The sequence below is a fragment of the Sus scrofa genome, chromosome 3 (assembly GCF_000003025.6).
Source record: "Sus scrofa isolate TJ Tabasco breed Duroc chromosome 3, Sscrofa11.1, whole genome shotgun sequence".
In the NCBI taxonomy this organism is placed as follows: Eukaryota; Metazoa; Chordata; class Mammalia; order Artiodactyla; family Suidae; genus Sus; species Sus scrofa.
The window spans coordinates 84202679-84220352 of record NC_010445.4 but is presented as its reverse complement, the minus strand read 5'-3'; the positions used below and the strand labels follow the sequence as shown (position 1 = coordinate 84220352).

General features: G+C 34.1%; 1 pseudogene; it reads right to left on the bottom strand.

Moving 5' to 3' along the window:
• On the bottom strand, positions 1373–6173 carry LOC110260096 (annotated as a pseudogene).

Here is a 17674-nt window from a genome sequence, read left to right as displayed (position 1 = left end):
CATAGAGGTGCATATATCTTTCTGAATTAATTATTTTTGTTGTTTGCTTTCGAAAAAAATCCAGGAGTATAATTGCTGAATCACATGGTAGTTCTATTTTTAAAATTTTGAGGAACCTCTACTGTTTACCAGGCTGACCAGTTAAATTCCTACCAATAATGCATGAAGGTTTCATTTCTCCACATTCTCACAAATACTTGTTATTTGTCATTTTTTGATGATAACCATTCTGATATGTGTGAGATAATATCTCATCATGATTTTGATCTCAATTTCCCTGATGATTAGTGATGTTGAGCATCTTTTCATGCCTGTTGACCATAAGTATATCCTCTTTGGAAAAAATGTTAACTCAGGTCCTCTGCCCATTTTTCAATCGAGTGTTTTTTGTTTTTTGTTTTTTTTTTTGATGTTGAATTGTATGAGTTCTCTGTATATTTTGCATATTAGCCCCTTATCAGATATATCATTTGCAAATATCTTCTTCCATTCAGTAGACAGTCTTTATTTTGTTGTTAAAGTTATTTACTGTGCAAAAGTAAGTAAAATTACTTCAGTTGGTGTATTTCTATCTGTTTATTATCGCTTTTGTTTCCCTTGCCTGTGGAGACATATCCAAAGGAATATTGCCAAGACCGGTGTTAAAGATTATACTGTCTATGTTTGCTTCTAGCATTTTTTATGGTTTCAGGTCTAATATTTTAGTCTTTAATCCATTTTGAGTTTATTTTTGTATATGGTACAATAAAGTAGTCCATTTTGATTCTCTTGCATGCAGCTGTCCAGTTTTCTCAACATCACTGAAGAGGCTGCTTTTTCCCCATTGTATAAATTCTTGCCTGCTTTGTCATAAATAAATTGACCATTTCTGGGCTCTCTCTCTTCTGTTCCTCTGATCTATGTGTCCGTTTTTTTGCCAGTAGTATACTGTTTTGATTGCTGTAGCTCTTTAGTATGATCTGAAGTCAGGGAGCATGATACCATAAGCTTTGTTTTTCTTGCTCAAGATTTTTTGACTACTCATAATCTTTGGTATTGCCAAAGAAATATTAGAATTATTTGTTCTATTTCTGTGAAAAAATGTAATTTATATTTTGATAGAAATGGCACTTAATCTGTAGATTGCCTTGGATAACATGGTAATTTTAACAATATTCATTATTCTAATCCATTAGCTTTGTTAGTACAACCTTCAATTTCTTTTATCAGTGTCTTACAGTTTTCTGAGTACAGGTCTTTAACCCTAGGTATATTGGTTTTTTTTGATACAATTACAAATGGGTTTGTTTTCTTTATTTCTTTCTGATAAAAATCCAATAAACTTTCAGCATATTAATTTTGTATCTTGCAAATTTACTGAATTCATCAATGAGTTCTAATAGTTTCTTAGTAGAGTCTTTAGGATTTTCTATGTACAGTATCATGTCATCTGCAAACACTGAAATTTTTAAGTCTTTCTTTCCAATTTGTATTTCTTTCATTTATTTTACTTGTCTGATTGCTACGGCTAGGACTTCTGATACTGTGTTGAATAAAAATGTCAAGAGTGAGCATACTTGTGTAACTTAGAGAAAATGCTTTCAAGTTTTCAACATTGAGTGTGATGTCACTTGTGTGCCTGTCATACATGACCTTTGTTATGTTAAAGTATGTTCCCTTTATACTCCTTTTTTGAGTTTTTGGTTATAAATGGGGTTGAATTCCGTCAAAGCTTTTTCTGTATCTGTTGAGATGATCATATGATTTTATTTTTAATTTGTTAATGTGGTGTATCACATTGATTGATTCATGAATACTGACCATCCTTACATCTTTGGAATATATCTGACTCACTCATGGTGTATGATGCTTATAATGTATTAGTTGAATTTGGTTTACTCATTTTTTGAGAATTTTTGCCTCTATATTCATCAATGATGCTGATCTGTAATTTTCTTTTTTGTGGTACCTGTGTCTGGGTTTTGCTATTAAGGTGATCCTGGCTCCATAGAATGAATTTTTCTCTGCAAGTTTTTGGAATAATTTGAGAAAAAGAGGTGCTAACTCTTCATTTTAGGATCAGGAGAATTAACCTGTAAAGCTATCTAGTCCTGGGCTTTTGTTTGTTGGGAGTTTTAAAAATTACTGATTCAATTTCATTACTGGTAATTGATTTCTTCATATTTTCTGTTTCATCCTGGTTAATTCTTGTTATCCACATACATATAATTTTAAAATTTTCACAGTAATCACTTTGGATTTATGGAGAACAGAAATAAACAGGAAATTACTTCAGCTTACCCTATTAATAGAAAATACCAGTACCTGGAAGAAGAGAATTAGAATGACTTGAAAGAGAACCAGTGATACAAAGGACCCAAAGCAGCAATGTCTGCTCATCTTGATTCTTATCTTACCATGAAGCATGATCATTTAGGTATGCACCCTTTTAAGCAGTCAGCAGCATCAGCTTTATTTCACTACTTAAAACGATTTATACAAATTTAGTTGCTTAAAACGACACAAATTTACAGTTGTTCAGTTTTGTAGTCTAGAAGTCTAAAAAGAGTCAGCAGAACTCTATTCTTTCTGAGAGCTCTACAGGAGAATTCACTTCCTTGTCTTATATATTCCAGAGGCTAACTGTATTCCTTGGCTCATGGCTCTGCATTACTCCAACTTCTGTTTCCATGGTCACATATCTGACTCTGACACTTCTCCCATTTTTCCCATAGGTCACAGAAAGATAATTTATTCTAAAAGATGGCAGAAATAAGAAATTCACCTTGAAAATGTGTACTGGTATAAATCTGGTGAGACAGATTTTCCCTCTGAACATGTTTTCCCACTGACTGTTTCACCGAAATCTTATTGTCTTGTTAACAGTTTTTAAATACTTCACCAATTCCCATGTTCCGAGCAGGTAGAGGCCATATTCAAACCTTCAGCTTCCAAGGAGAAAGCAACATGTTTTTCAGAAAAACAGCATTTTGTATCTCAGAAGACAACATAAATGTGTTATGGAAATAGCACAGTTTAAGTTAAATAGGCACAACAGTCATCAAAGTATACAAAATTTGACAGGAAAAAAAAAGTAGAAACATTGTAGAATAAGATATTCAAATGTCATGTGAATATTTAATGTATCTGATGGCCAGAATAGGTGAGTCAAGGAAGGCATTGGGTATAGAGGTGACTTTTGAATCTAGAGGAATTCTTTTGTGACTTAATGACTGGTGTGCTGGTCTTCTTCCTCAAGGCCAATGATGCTTGAGGTAACAGATAGTTTCCTTTATCAGCTGTGGTCCAAAGAGAGGGTTGAGTTGGGTCAGAATTGCAATCAGTCAAAAGAGATAGAGGCAAACTGAACATGTAATCAACATGGTGATGATAGAGGTTAGGACCCTTAGGGATGACCCAGGAAGCCTATGAAGACCCAGAACACATTTCTCATCATGAGAGGCACTGTGAGGCCAGTATCTGCCATGGATACCATCCCCTGCCCCTCATGTCACTTTGGTCCAGCATTCCTCCATTTTTCAAGGACCCTTGGATTCTATTGGTCTCTTTTAAATAATCCATGATAATCTTGCCATCTCAAAACCCTTACCTTTACTACATATGTAAAGTCCCTTTTGTCATATCAAGTTACACATTCATAAACTCTGGAGATAGGTTTGTGAAAATATTTGGAGGCTGTTATTCTGCCTATGTTCCTACTCCCATCCACCATTAAATATCTCAAAATGAGTAGTGTTTGACCTGGTCACAGTGAGAAATATCTGGCAAGTTTTAACACCAATTCTGGATTCCATATCCACAGGGTCTCATTTATTTGGTTTAGAGTTGAGGTCCAGAGCCCTATATTTTTTTAAAGATTCTTAATTGTGCTCTATGTTAAGAACTGTGTCCATTAAACAGTATTGAATTATTCTTAAATTCTCTGCTCTGGTTTTAATTCCCAAGAAGAAAAAAATTCAAATATAATTAATTTTTCCTTAATTACTCATTTATTCTAACCATTCTCATAAAAGTTAATCCCCCTTCAGTGTGCCAAAATAAATTCAACATTTCTACGTGTTTTTGGTTATAAATATTAATTTTTACAACACTAACTGATTTGTAGAATCTTTCAAAAGTATCATTTTTCTTTTCTGAATTTCTACTTATTATTTATACCTATTAATTCCACTTTCCTAATTCAAAGGAAGTTGCTTAAATTGCTTCTTTGACACCTTATAAAGATGACATACCTTGGGTTGTTTTTCTGTTCTTTTTGAATAGAGTTGTCTGCAATCCCGGGTGTGATATTTGTTGTGACTGTACATGACTCACTTTCTTAAATATAAACATCTATGAATATTTGGGAGGAATATTAATGATAATAATAAATGTAATAAAGTATTATTCAAATTAAAATTATTTAGAGTAAATAAACATTGCATCAAGAACAAAATAATGATATTGAATGCATTTTTTTTCAAACTCAGTGTTCATGATTACTACTATTGGGTCTATATAGAAACCTTTTGAAGAAAAAATGAGATTTGGAAAGGTAACTACTTTTCCTAGATTATAGGATAACAGGCATAGAAATCAGAGTGTTTAGAGAGACCATGCAGAAGAGCAGAGAGGAAATTTGGTAAAATGAAGAAATATAGAACATTAATCATTTCTTTTTGGGCAGAGACTCAGTGGGGGTTTTCTGGAAAGTGCTCTAAGCCCTTAGGCACATATCTGACTGTTTTTCCCACAGCCAATTCCTCATCTTTTTTTCCCTTCTCCTGTTTCACTTTTCCCTTCTCTCAGCTGAACATACCTCTATTTTTCCCTTCAAAATTTTCTTAAAAGACTTGAAAGTCATTTGTTTGTAGGCAATTTCTGCTTTCATCCCTGCAACCAACATGTTCTTGGGGAATATAACAAACGTAACAAAATGATGGCTACATTCTTAGGAAAGTCAGAGAAAAATGTACAGAAATTAAAGTCTCAATAAACTTTACGCCCACATATTATAGAAAACACTTCTTAATAATACTCTCAGGTAAATGTCTGTATGAAATACAAACTGCTTGGTCCCCGAACATTTAGTGACTGTAAATATAAATGAACCCATTTGTGGGAAAGCTTGCTTCATGACCTGGGGTCACCTTTCTGAGGCTCAGATTTTTTATTTATAAAATAAGAGTGTTAGACCAGGTGATCTCTAAGGACACTTCCAAGCCCCAAATCTGCCTGAATGTTATTGAAACTATGTGAAGAAAAATAGCTCAGTGGAATAGCAACTTATAAACAATTTAACTTATTCCAGTCAGAGACTCTTCATCTTCAGCAGGTTTTATGTCATGAGGGGAACAGATGCCGTTTGACTTTGTAATTCGAATGTAATTGATTTACAGGCTTACAGTGCCCTGCAGTGCAGTGGCTTCTCCGAGTAGGAGAGAATTGCTACTTTAGAAGATGTTTAAATTCTCTGATATGAAATTATGGTTATGTTTCATGCTGCAGTTGTAACAGCCTTTCTGATTCTCCTAAAGACTTGCCCTTGGCCACCTTTTCCTCTGTTCACTCTTTCTTATCAAGCACTTTCCTGGAATCCTCCATCACCTCCTTTTAGAAAATTCTGATGCATATCTTTCCACACTTTTCTGAATTCATTCTGCACTTCCACATCTCCACTTTTTTAATTCATAAGGCTAAAAATCAAAATACCAAAAACAGATGCACTAATCTCTCTTTATTTCACTATGCCATTTTTTCTGTAGTTACACCTGCATCTTCTTAGTCACTTAGGCTGGAAAACTGCTGTCATGTCAGAATTATGCCTCTCTGTGAGTGATAAGGCTCTGTAATAGAACAATTGCTAAGAGTAGCAGCTCTGTAGGGAGACAGCTTGAGTTCAAATTTCTGCCCTAGCTCCCCAAATATGTGGTCTTGGGCTTCATCTACCTATTCAAAATGGATCCATAGCTCTTCTCTATGCTTGACATGAAGAAAAGATTAAATAATGTATGTGGCATTCTTGGCACAGGGTAATCACCTAATAAATGAGAATGATTATACTAGTTAAGTTCCAAACTCTCAATATTTTCTAAAAACTCCATTCTCTAGTTTTGGAAGTCCTAGCCATGGAAATCAGAGAAGAAATAGAAATAAAATGAATCCTTACAGGAGAAATTGACAGAACATCATAGATCAACTATAGTAAAATTAAAAATAAATAAATAAAATGAATCCAAATTGGAAAATAAGTAAGACTATCACTGTTTACAGATGACATGATGCTATATCTAGAAAATCTTAAAGACACTACCAGAAAACATTTAGACCTCGTCCATGAATTTGGTAAAGTTGAAGGATACAATATTAATACACACAAATCAATTGCATTTCAGAAAGAGATGTTAGGGAAACCATCACATTTATCATAGCATCAAAAAGAACAAAATACCTAGGAATAAACCTACCTAAAGAGACAAAAGATCCGTACTCTGAAAACTATAAGATGCTGATAAAAGAAATCAAAGATGACACAAATAGATGAAAGATACAGAATGACCTTGGACTGAAAGAATCAATATTGTCAAAATGACTATACTACCCAAGGCAATCTACAGATTCAATACAATTCCTATCAAATTACCAAAGACAGAACTACAACAAAATATTTTAAAATTTGCATAGAAACACAAAAGACCCCGAATAGTAAAAGAAAATTTGAAAAAGAAAAGTGAAACTGTAGGAATCAGGCTTCCTGCCTTCAGATTATACTACAAAGCTACAGTTATAAAAATTGTGGTACTGGCACAAAACCAGAAATATAGATCAATGGTAAAGGACAGAAAGTCAAAAAATAAACACAAGCATCTATGGTCAATTAATTTATGACAAAGGAGTCAATAACATTCAGTGGAAGAGGACAGTCTCTTCAATAAGTGGTGCTGGGAGACTGGAGAGCTACAAGTAAAATATGAAATGAAAACATTCTCTAACACCATATACAAAAATAAAGTCAAAATGGATTAAAGACATAGATATAAGTCCAGACAATATAAAACTCCTAGAGGAAAACATAGGAAGAATGCTCTTTGACATAAATTGCAGCAACATTTTGTTTGATCTACCTCCTAGAATAGTGACAGTAAAAACAAAAATAAACCAGTGGGACCTAATTAAATTCAAAAGCTTTTCCAAAGTAAAGGAACCCATTAAAAAAAAAAAAAAAAAGATGACCTACAGAATGGGAGAAAATCTTTGCAAATGATGAAACCAACAAGGGCTTAATCTCCAAAATATGCAAACATCTCATATTACTCAACAACAATCACTATGTACAACACAATTGAAAAATGGTTAGAAGATCTAAGTAGACATTTATTCAAAAAAGACATACAGATGGGCAGCACACACATGAAAAACTGTTCAAAATCACTAATTATCAGAGAAAAAGCAAAAATACTATGAGGCACCACCTTACACCAGTCAAAATTCCCATAATTAATATGGGTACAAATGACAAATGCTGGAGAAAGTGTGGAAGAAAGGGAAACCTCTTACAATGTTGGTGGGAATGTAAACTGGTACAACCACTATGGAAAACAGTATGGAGGTTCTTCCTAAAACTAAATATAGAACTACCATATCACCCAACAATCATACTCCTGGGCAAATATCCAGACAAAACTATCATTCAAAAAGATACATGAACACCATGTTCCTTTTAGCAATATTCACAATAGCCAAGACATGGAAACAACCTAAATGTCCACTGATAGATGATACATTAAGAAGAACTGGTACATATATAAAATGGAATAATACTCAGCCATAAAAAATAGAATAATCATTTTCAGCAATATGGATGCAACTAGAAATTCTCATAGTATATGAAGTCAGACAGAGAAAGACAAATACCGTATGATATCATTTATACATAGAATTTTAAAATATGGCACAAATGAACCTATCTACAAAACAGAAACAGACTCAATGACATAGAGAACAAGCTTGTGGTTGCCAAGATCAGGGAGTAGGATGGACAAGGAATCTGAGGTTTATGGGTGCAAACTAATACATTTAGAATGAATAAGCAATGAGATCCTATTCATTGTAGGTACAGCACAGGGAACCATATCCAATCTCTTGTGATAGAACAAGATGGAAGACAGTATGAGAAAAAGAATATATATATGTGTGTGTAACTAGGTCAGTATACTGTACAGCAGAGACTGACACAACACTGTGATCAAATACACTATAAAAAAAAGAAAAAAATCTATTCCCACTTCCGTTAAGATAACTTGAACTTTATTTGCCTCAAATATAATATAACATTGGCCAGTTATTTTTTTCCATTTTGTCATTTTAACACCCTAATTATCATACTAGTCTCTGGCTTCTCATTTCCTACAGAATAGATTTCCATTTTTATTTTATTTTTTTTTATTTCTTATAATGATTTTTATTTTTTCCATTATAGCTGGTTTATAGTGTTCTGTCAATTTTATACTATGTAGCACATATATGTATACATTTTTTTCCCACATTATCATGCTCCATCATAAGTGACTAGATATATAGTTCCCAGTGCTATACAGCAGGATCTCATTGCTTATCCATTCCAAAGCAACAGCTTGCATCTACTCATCCCAAATTCCCAACCCATCCCACTCCCTCCTCATCTGGTAACCACAAGTCTGTTCTCCATGTCCATGATTTTCTTTTCTGGGGAAATGTTCATTTGTACCATACATTAGATTCCAGTTATAAGTGATATCTTTCTCTTTGGATGGAACTAGAGATTCTAGTATTGAGTGAAGTAAGTCCATTTTTTATTTTCTATTAAATGAAATCAACTTTCTTTAGTCTTAGCACTCAAGAGCATTCATGGTCTGGATAACTGTTTTTTTTTTTTTTTTTTTTTTTTTTTTTTTGCTTTTTAGGGCCACACCTGTGACATAAGGAGGTTCCCATCCCACCCTTAGGGGTTGAATCAGAGCTACAGCTGCTGGCCTATGTCACAGACATAGCAATGCAGGATCCAAGCCACATCTGTGACCTGCAACACAGCTCATGGCAACACCAGGTCCTTAACCCGCTGAGCAAGGCCAGGGATTGAACCCACAACCTCATGGTTCTTGGTCCAATTCATTTGAGCTGTGCCGTGACAGGAACTCCCTGGAGCAATGTTCTTTTCCAAATTTATTTGCTACAGTTCTATTACCTGTAGCTTAAATCCAAACCACTCTATTTATTTATTTATTTATTTATTTTTAGGGCTGTACCTGTGGCATATGGAAGTTCCTGGGTTAGGGATCAGATTAGAACTGAAGCTGCTGGTGTACACCACAGCCATAGCAACACCAGTTTGAGCCCCATCTACAACCTATTCCTCGGCTTGTAGCTACACCGATCCTCAACCCAGTGAGCAAAGTGAAGTATTGACCCTGCATCGTCATGGGCAGTACATTGGATTCTTAGCCTTCTGAGTCACAATGGGAACTCCCCACACAATTTTAAATGAATACTTTCTTACAACAGTACTGTGAAATTTGCCCATATTCATATACACCCTTGGAAGTTATTTCTGGCAATATCCCCATACACATGATGGAGCTCAAGTAGTATTTAAGTCTTTATTTCCCTCTTCATCTGGAAATTTTGTGTACATTGCCTCTTTTTAGCCTTCTCAATGATATGCTATCACTATTTTCTTTATTCAACAAAATGATGTGGATATTAAAAGTGATTAAGTTACCTAGCTATTTACTAATATAAGAGCTAGGACTCAAATTCAGAGCTTATGAACTGAAATCCAGATTCTTTTTTTTTTTTTTTCACTCCTGTAACCCAGGTAGGATAGAGGGTATATATACAAACTCAGCAAAACAATGTGACAAACCTGCACATTATCTTTCTCAAAATCCGCTCCTACTCTGATCAATGCTATTTTTGCTCCTACTCTGATCAATGCTATTTTTGCTCCTACTCTGATCAATACTATTTTTAAACAAAATATTAAGTTCAATTTGTCAGGACTGAGTATCGACCTTTTACATGCTGCTCATGTTACCCCTGACAAAAAATAATGTCCCCTCTGCAGATTTCTCACCACAGTGTAACAAGCCTTGCATGTAGAATCCATGCTGCCAACTTGCACTGAGGAATTGTGTTGTTCCTCTATAATTTGTTTACTTTCTCCCTGGAGTCTATTATCTCTGGATGATTTTCATTCTGAAAATAAGACAGAGGCGGCAGCAAGTATATGGATGTTTGCTGACAAATACTGCTTTATTGTTCTGTAACACAAAAAATAATACATAATAAAGAGTTGCATTTTGCAATTCAATGAAATACTTTTTTTAAAAAAAGTAAACCTTATGAGAAATAAAAAAAATATTGATTTAGAATTTCTTAGTCTCAGTGAGACAGGTAATAATTTACTAATTAATTTGATCTGTTCTATTTAAAATAACATTTCATTTGGTTACCAAAATAACTGAAATTAAAACTGTATTTATATATTTTTCTCTCTGTCCTAACAGTGAAAATAAAATTAATTTATATTAACTTTAAATCATATATTATGTTTTTATTATCATAGAAAATATCTAATCAAAATTACATGTAAAATTGAGCATGGTAAATTAATAATTTTGGAATCTCAAAAATGGTGACAATTAAAATCCTTCACAAAACCTGTATGTTAAAATAGGGATAGAAAAAGACAAAAATTTCAAAAGATTGGGGAAGGGAAAATCAATGTGAAAATAAATCTATTAGTAAACATTTCACCAGGGAGGAGATGAATAGAATGGAATTTAAAATCTCAATCAGTGGGGGGTACTTATTTTCCTCCTGAGAGGACTCAGAATTGCCATAATTGAAGAAGTTTTATGGGGAAATTCAGAAAATTACTTATATTATTTGGTTGCCAAAATAAAAGTTAACACTGTATTTACACAGTTTTTCATCTGCCTCCCAGTTTATAATCCTAGAATCATCAAACCATCCCCTTTTCATTTTCATTCAGGAAGAACGACTGTTTTCTCTACCTCAAGTCATTTCACATCCATCCAAATCTCTACATAGGCATTCATCCCTAAATTGTAACACACATGCACGCACACGCACACACACACACACACACACACACACACTAGACAGTAAGTGTAGATTTGTGTTGCTACTCATATTTTGAGGGGATGAAGGATATGAAATGCTGATTTTTAAAGAAATTTTTGTAGTTTGGGAAGAATAGAGAAATATAACTAATAGCAAAACTTGACGAGAAATACGGCTTTTGGTTGTATAATCTGGCCAGTTATTTTAATGATCAAATGTATCAGAAAAGAAATTTGCTGAACAAACAAAAGGAATCTAGTGGAAATCTGTTTAATTGCACTGGTTTCGAAACTAAATTTATAATTAAATTTTCTATATTTTAAGGTGAATTGTTTCTAACACAAATATACAAGTTAGCATTGACCAAAGCTTAAGTGAAACCCACTTCTTCACTTGATAGCAAACTTGGGTCTGGGATAGACCTCAGATTGTTCAAAATCAGTAAACAAATAAAATAATCCAAAATGAAACATGAAAATTACTTCTGCACAAGGAAATATTTAATATCATCTTCAATAGCGCAAAGAAAAAAACGCCACTGAAAATTATTTTTCAATAAAACCAAAGAAAAAATATAATTCATTTTACAGTCTCAATATTATGCAATTGTAAATGAACCACAAATAATACCTACTTAGTACTGTGACTGGAATATAGTAAGCATTCATCAGTTTTAACTACCATTACTAGAGAGAGACAAATAAGACATTATATAATGTGAAAAGGGCCAAACCATCATGAAAATATAGCTATCATGAGCATATGTGCACCTAACAGAAACCAATAATATATGAAGCAAAAACTCGTGGAAGTAAAAAAGTGAATACATAATTCAATGATGATACTTGAAAACTTCAATACCCTACTTTCAACAATGGAATACATCTTGTTCCAAAAAAGACATATAAAACAACTTAGCTGGTGATTAGAAATTAGGTTAATAGAGTACTCCTGATTTCCTGTTCTAAGAGCAACAAGATGGCTTTGGTTAATAATGAGTTTAATGGTAAAGTCTACTGAGAAAGGAACCATGCACTACAAAATGTTGACTAGGGAGAGGATCTCTTTCCTGTAACACTGGGATACCATTTGAAGAAAGCTACACTAGAATAATAATTTTTACCCCTTTATTCTTGTATTCACTCCTTCCTTGTGGTAAATTTGAGATGTGTTAGACATAACAGCCCCATACAAACATGTCCACATTCTAATCCCTGGAAACTATGAGCATGTTGCTATTATGACAAAAGGCACTTTTCAAATATGATTAAATTTATGTTGGATAATGTTTGGCCTATGTTCTCCTCTAACAGTTTTATAATGTCTGGTCTTATATCTAGGTCTTTAATCCATTTTGGGTTTATTTTTGTGTATGGTGTTAGGGAGTGTTCTAATTTCATTCTTTTACATGTGGCTGTACAGTTTTCCCAGAACCACTTATTGAACAGGAAACGACAGCAACATCTTCTCAGACCCACCTCTTAGAGTAATTACAGTAAAAACAAAAACAAACAAATGGGACCTAATTAAACTTAAAAGTTTCTTCACAGCAAAGGAAACCCTAAACAAAATGAAAAGACAACACACAGAATGGGAGAAAATCTTTGCAAATGAATCAACCAATAAGGGATTAATCTCCAAAATTTATAAACACCTTCTACATCTCCATACCAGAAAAAAAAAAAAAAAACATCAAAAAATGGGCAGAAGATCTAAACAGACAATTCTCCAGAGAAGACATATGGATGGCCAAAAAACACATGAAAAGATGTTGAACACCACTCATTATTAGAGAAATGCAAATCAAAACCACTATGAGGTATCACCTTACACCAGCCAGAATGGCCATCATCACAAAGTCTACAAACAAGTGCTGGAGATGGTGTAGAGAAAAAGGAACCCTAGTACACTGTTGGTAGGAATGTAAATGCCTGCGACCACTATGGAAAGCAGTATGGAGATTCCTCAGAAAACTAAAAATAGAACTACCATTTGATCCAGCAATCCCACTCTTGGGCATCGACCCAGAGAAAACCATGACTCGCAAAGACACATGTACTCTGATGTTCACTGCAGCAGTATTTTCAATAGCAAAGATATGGAAACAACCTAAATGTCCATTGACAGAGGAGTGGCTAAAGAAGATGTGGTACATACACACAATGGAATATTATTCAGCCATTAAAAGGAACGAAATACCAGCATTTTTAACAACATGGATAGACTTAGAAATTATCATGCTAAGTGAAGTCAGTCAGACAATGAGACACCAACATCAAATGCTTTCACTGACATGTGGAATCTGAAAAAAGGACAGACTGAACTTCTTTTCAGAACCGATACTGACTCACAGACTTGAAAAACTTATGGTTTCCAAAGGAGACAGTTTGGGGAGTGGGGGGATGCGATACGGTCGTGGGATGGAAATCCTATAAAATTGGATTGTGATGATCATTGTACAACTATAAATGCAATAAATTCATTGAGTAATAGAAAAATTTTTTAAAATATGATTAAGTTAAGGATCCTGGTAATATCATCCTGGATTACCTAGGTGAGTTCAATGTAGTCCCAAGCGTCTTCATAAAAGGCAGGCAAGAGAGGTCAAAGTGGGAGAAGACAATGTGACAAGGGAGGTAGAGGATGGAGTGATGAACTTTTGAAGATGAGGAAGGGGATGTGAGCTAAGGCATGTAGGTGACCTCAGAAGCTAGAAAAGGCAAGGACGTATATAATTCCTAGAACCTGCACAAAGAATGTAGCCTTGCCAATACCTTCATTCTAGGATCTCTGAACTCCAAAAGTATAAGATAATGAACAGGAGATGTGTTAAGCTAATAAGTTGTGGTGAATTTTTATAGGAATAATAAACTAACATAGGAATATGGTTTGTCCCCTTCCTCCATTCTCCTTGTCTTTGTATTTTCTTTGTGATCCACCTGCCTGCAGAGGACATATATTCTATTCTACTCTTTTATGACATATATTTTTCAAGCAGATGACCCTAGAAATTATTGACTTTTAAACCCTGCCAGAGACAGTGACTAGATTAATGTGTCCAATTTAGGGTTAAAATACGATCAAACTCTTTGTCTAACAGACTTAATACCATGTTCATAAACATAGGCATTATAAGTAACAAGTTGATTATTTTATACATCCACTTGACTCTAGCATCTATTTCTTTATTTCTAACTCAAAAAAGTGGAAAAAAGATACCATATATTTTATCTCTAAAATTCCTGCAATAACCTAATTCGTTAGCTGTCAACATAGTTGGTGCCTTGAGTAAGTCACTCAAACTATCTGTATCTCTTTGTCCTTAATGCAAAAATGTAACATAATACTTGCATCTTAGGGTCATTAGAATGATTAAATATATTAATGTTTGTAAAATGCTTAAATTAGTGCCTGTCATACAGTAAGTACTCTATCAATGATGAATGTCTCCTCTTTCAGATAGTAAACTCTTAAGACCTTCTTTAATAACTGTATTTTATAGTCTTATATCATAACACATGAACAAAGTACTCAGTAAACAAAACTAAAAGATGATTCCCTTTGGCACCAAATATTTCTAAATAGCTAAATCTATTGGAAATGCTTTTATTTTATAAAATGTTTCAAATATATATTTTCCCACCTGCCAAGTTAACTCACTTGAGTGGAAAAGGAAACTCAAAAGGTATCAAGCCTGAAGGAATACTATCCAATTTATGTTTCCTCTTCACTATCATAAATGCTCAGTTTGACTTAAAAATAATGATTCATTGGAATCATGGCACTTTCAGCTTTAAGTATGTTGCAGGGGTGGGGGTGATGAGGAAGCAGGGAAAAAACCTAAACCTGGGTAAGAAATCATACGACGAGAAAATATTTTGGAAAGAGAATAAACCAAGATTTTGAGGTAGCCATGAGCTCATTTATGTTCTAAAATATTTAATAATACATTTTAATATCAGTTATCTGCTTAAATAATAGAGATGTTTGTTTTTCTTTGTATGCCTTATGTTTACTGACATCAATTTGAAAATTACAAGGTAGAAGGGATATCTTAATTACTGGAATTATGATTTTAAAATATTGCTGAACACAGTGTGACAAATAGAATGTTTATGTTAAGCAAAGCTGGCTAAAACTGTTCAAGAACAAAAGGCCTCAGAACAGTATAACTGCTCTGGATGGCTGTCACTTTTCATATAAATCATAAATGATTATCAACCTCCTTTGTCCTTGTCATGCTGACACTACCGATAGCATAATATTAATATACACATTCCAGGTCTTGAGGTTGCTTGAGAGTGAATCACAGACCTGGAAGAACCTCACAGGGTCATCCTAACTACAACAGTTCTTTTATTTTGTCTATAGCCCTTGCCTTAGGAAAAAAGCTTTCCAAATGACTTTTATTTCTCTTATCTGATAGGAGGTCAGGAAACAAGCACAGTGTTCTCTCCACATATCTATAAACAGAACTTTGGATCCTGTTTTTTATCTAAGAATTTAAATTATCTTGACAGCATTTTCAACATGTTTAGAAATTTAGTTTATTAAACATTCTAGAAATTATGCCATTATTAGGTGACTGTTTCATATAATCTTTTTCAGATTTTATTTCAGTACAACAAAGTTTAAGAGACTGGCCAGATTTGAGATGACACTGCAACTTTTCCATGAACATTTATTTGAATAGGGTACTATATATATATATATATATATATATATATATATATCCCCCTCCAAAACTGTACAGTACCACTATTTACTAAAGCAGAAATCAAACTCACACACTCAAGATGACAAAGCAGGAGGCATAACTCTCCCAGTTTTCAGACAATATTACAAAACTATAGTCATCATGACAGTGTGGTACTAGTACAAAAACAGACATGCAGATCAATAGAACAGAAGAGAAAGCCCAGAAGTAAACCCAGACATCTATGACAAATTAATCTTTGACAAAGGAGGCAAGAATATAAAATGGAAAAATGTCTCTTCAGCAAGTAGTTCTGGGAAACCTGGAAAGCTGCATGTAAATCAGTGAAACTTAAACACACACTCACACCATGCACAAAATTAAACTCTAAATGGCTTGAAGACTTAAACATAAGACCATGACACCATAAGACTCCTAGAAGAGAACATAGATGAAACATTCTCTGACATAAATAATACAAATGTTTTTTCTAGTTCAATCTCCCATGGCAATAGAAATAAGAATAAATAAACAAATAAGAACTAATCAAATTTACAAGCTTTTGAGCAGCAAAGGAAACCACAAAAAAAATAAACAACTGAAAGACAACCTATGGAATGGGACAAAATAGTTGCATAAGATGCAACTGATAAGGGCTTAATCTCCAAAGTATACAAGCAACACATACAACTAAGCAACAAAAAGACAAACAACCCAATTGAAAAATGGGCAGAAGACCTAAACATACATTTCTCCAAAGAAGATATGCAGATGGCCAGTAAGCACATGAAAAAAATGTTCAACATCACTAATTATTAGAGAAATGCAAATCAAAACTACAGTGAGGGAGTTCCCATTGTGGCTCCGTGGAAATGAATCTGACTAGTATCCATAAGGATGTGGATTCAATCCCTGGCCTCACTCAGTGGGTCGGGGATCCCACTTTGCTATGAGCTGTGGTATGAGTTGCAGAAATGGGTCAGATCTGGCGTTGCTGTGCCTGTGGTGTAGGCCAGCAGCTGTAGCTCTGATTCAACCCCTGGCCTGGGATGCCATGAGTGCAGCCCAAAAATTGAAAAAGAAAAAAAAAAAAACCCTACAATGAGGTACCGCCTCACACCTGTCAGAATGACCATCATTTATAAGTCTACAAATAACAAATGCTGGAAAGGGTGTGAATAAAAGGGAACCCTTTAACATTGCTGGTGGGCCACTGTGGAAAACAGTATAGAGGTTCCTCAGAAAATTAAAAAGAGAACTACCATATAATCCAGCAATCACACTCCTGGGGCAAATATCTAGAAAAAATATAATTCAAAAATATATATGCTATGTTCATTGCAGCACTATTCCCAATAGCCAAGACATGGAAACAACCTAAAAGTCCATTGACAGATGAATGGATTATGAAGAAGTGGTACCTATGTACAATGGAATACTACTCATCCATAAAGAAGAATGAAATAATGCCATTTGCAGCAACATGGATAAAGCTAGAGATTATCACACCAAATGAAGTCAGAAAGAGAAAGACAAATACCACATGGCATCACTTACAGGTAGGATCTAATATATGGCACAAATGAACCTATTGATAAAACAGAAACAGACTCACAGACATAGAGAATAGACTGTGGTTGCCAAGGCAGTGAGAGGGAGTCAGATGGACTGGGATTTTGGCATTAGTAGATGCAAATTATTACATTAAGAATGGGTAAACGATGAGGTATTACTGTATAGCACAGAGAATTATGTACAGATGATGGAAGATAATATAAGAAAGGGAATGTATATATGTATGACTGCGTCACTATGCTGTATAGCACAAATTCAAACAGCACTGTAAACCAACTATACCTAAATAAAAAATTTAAA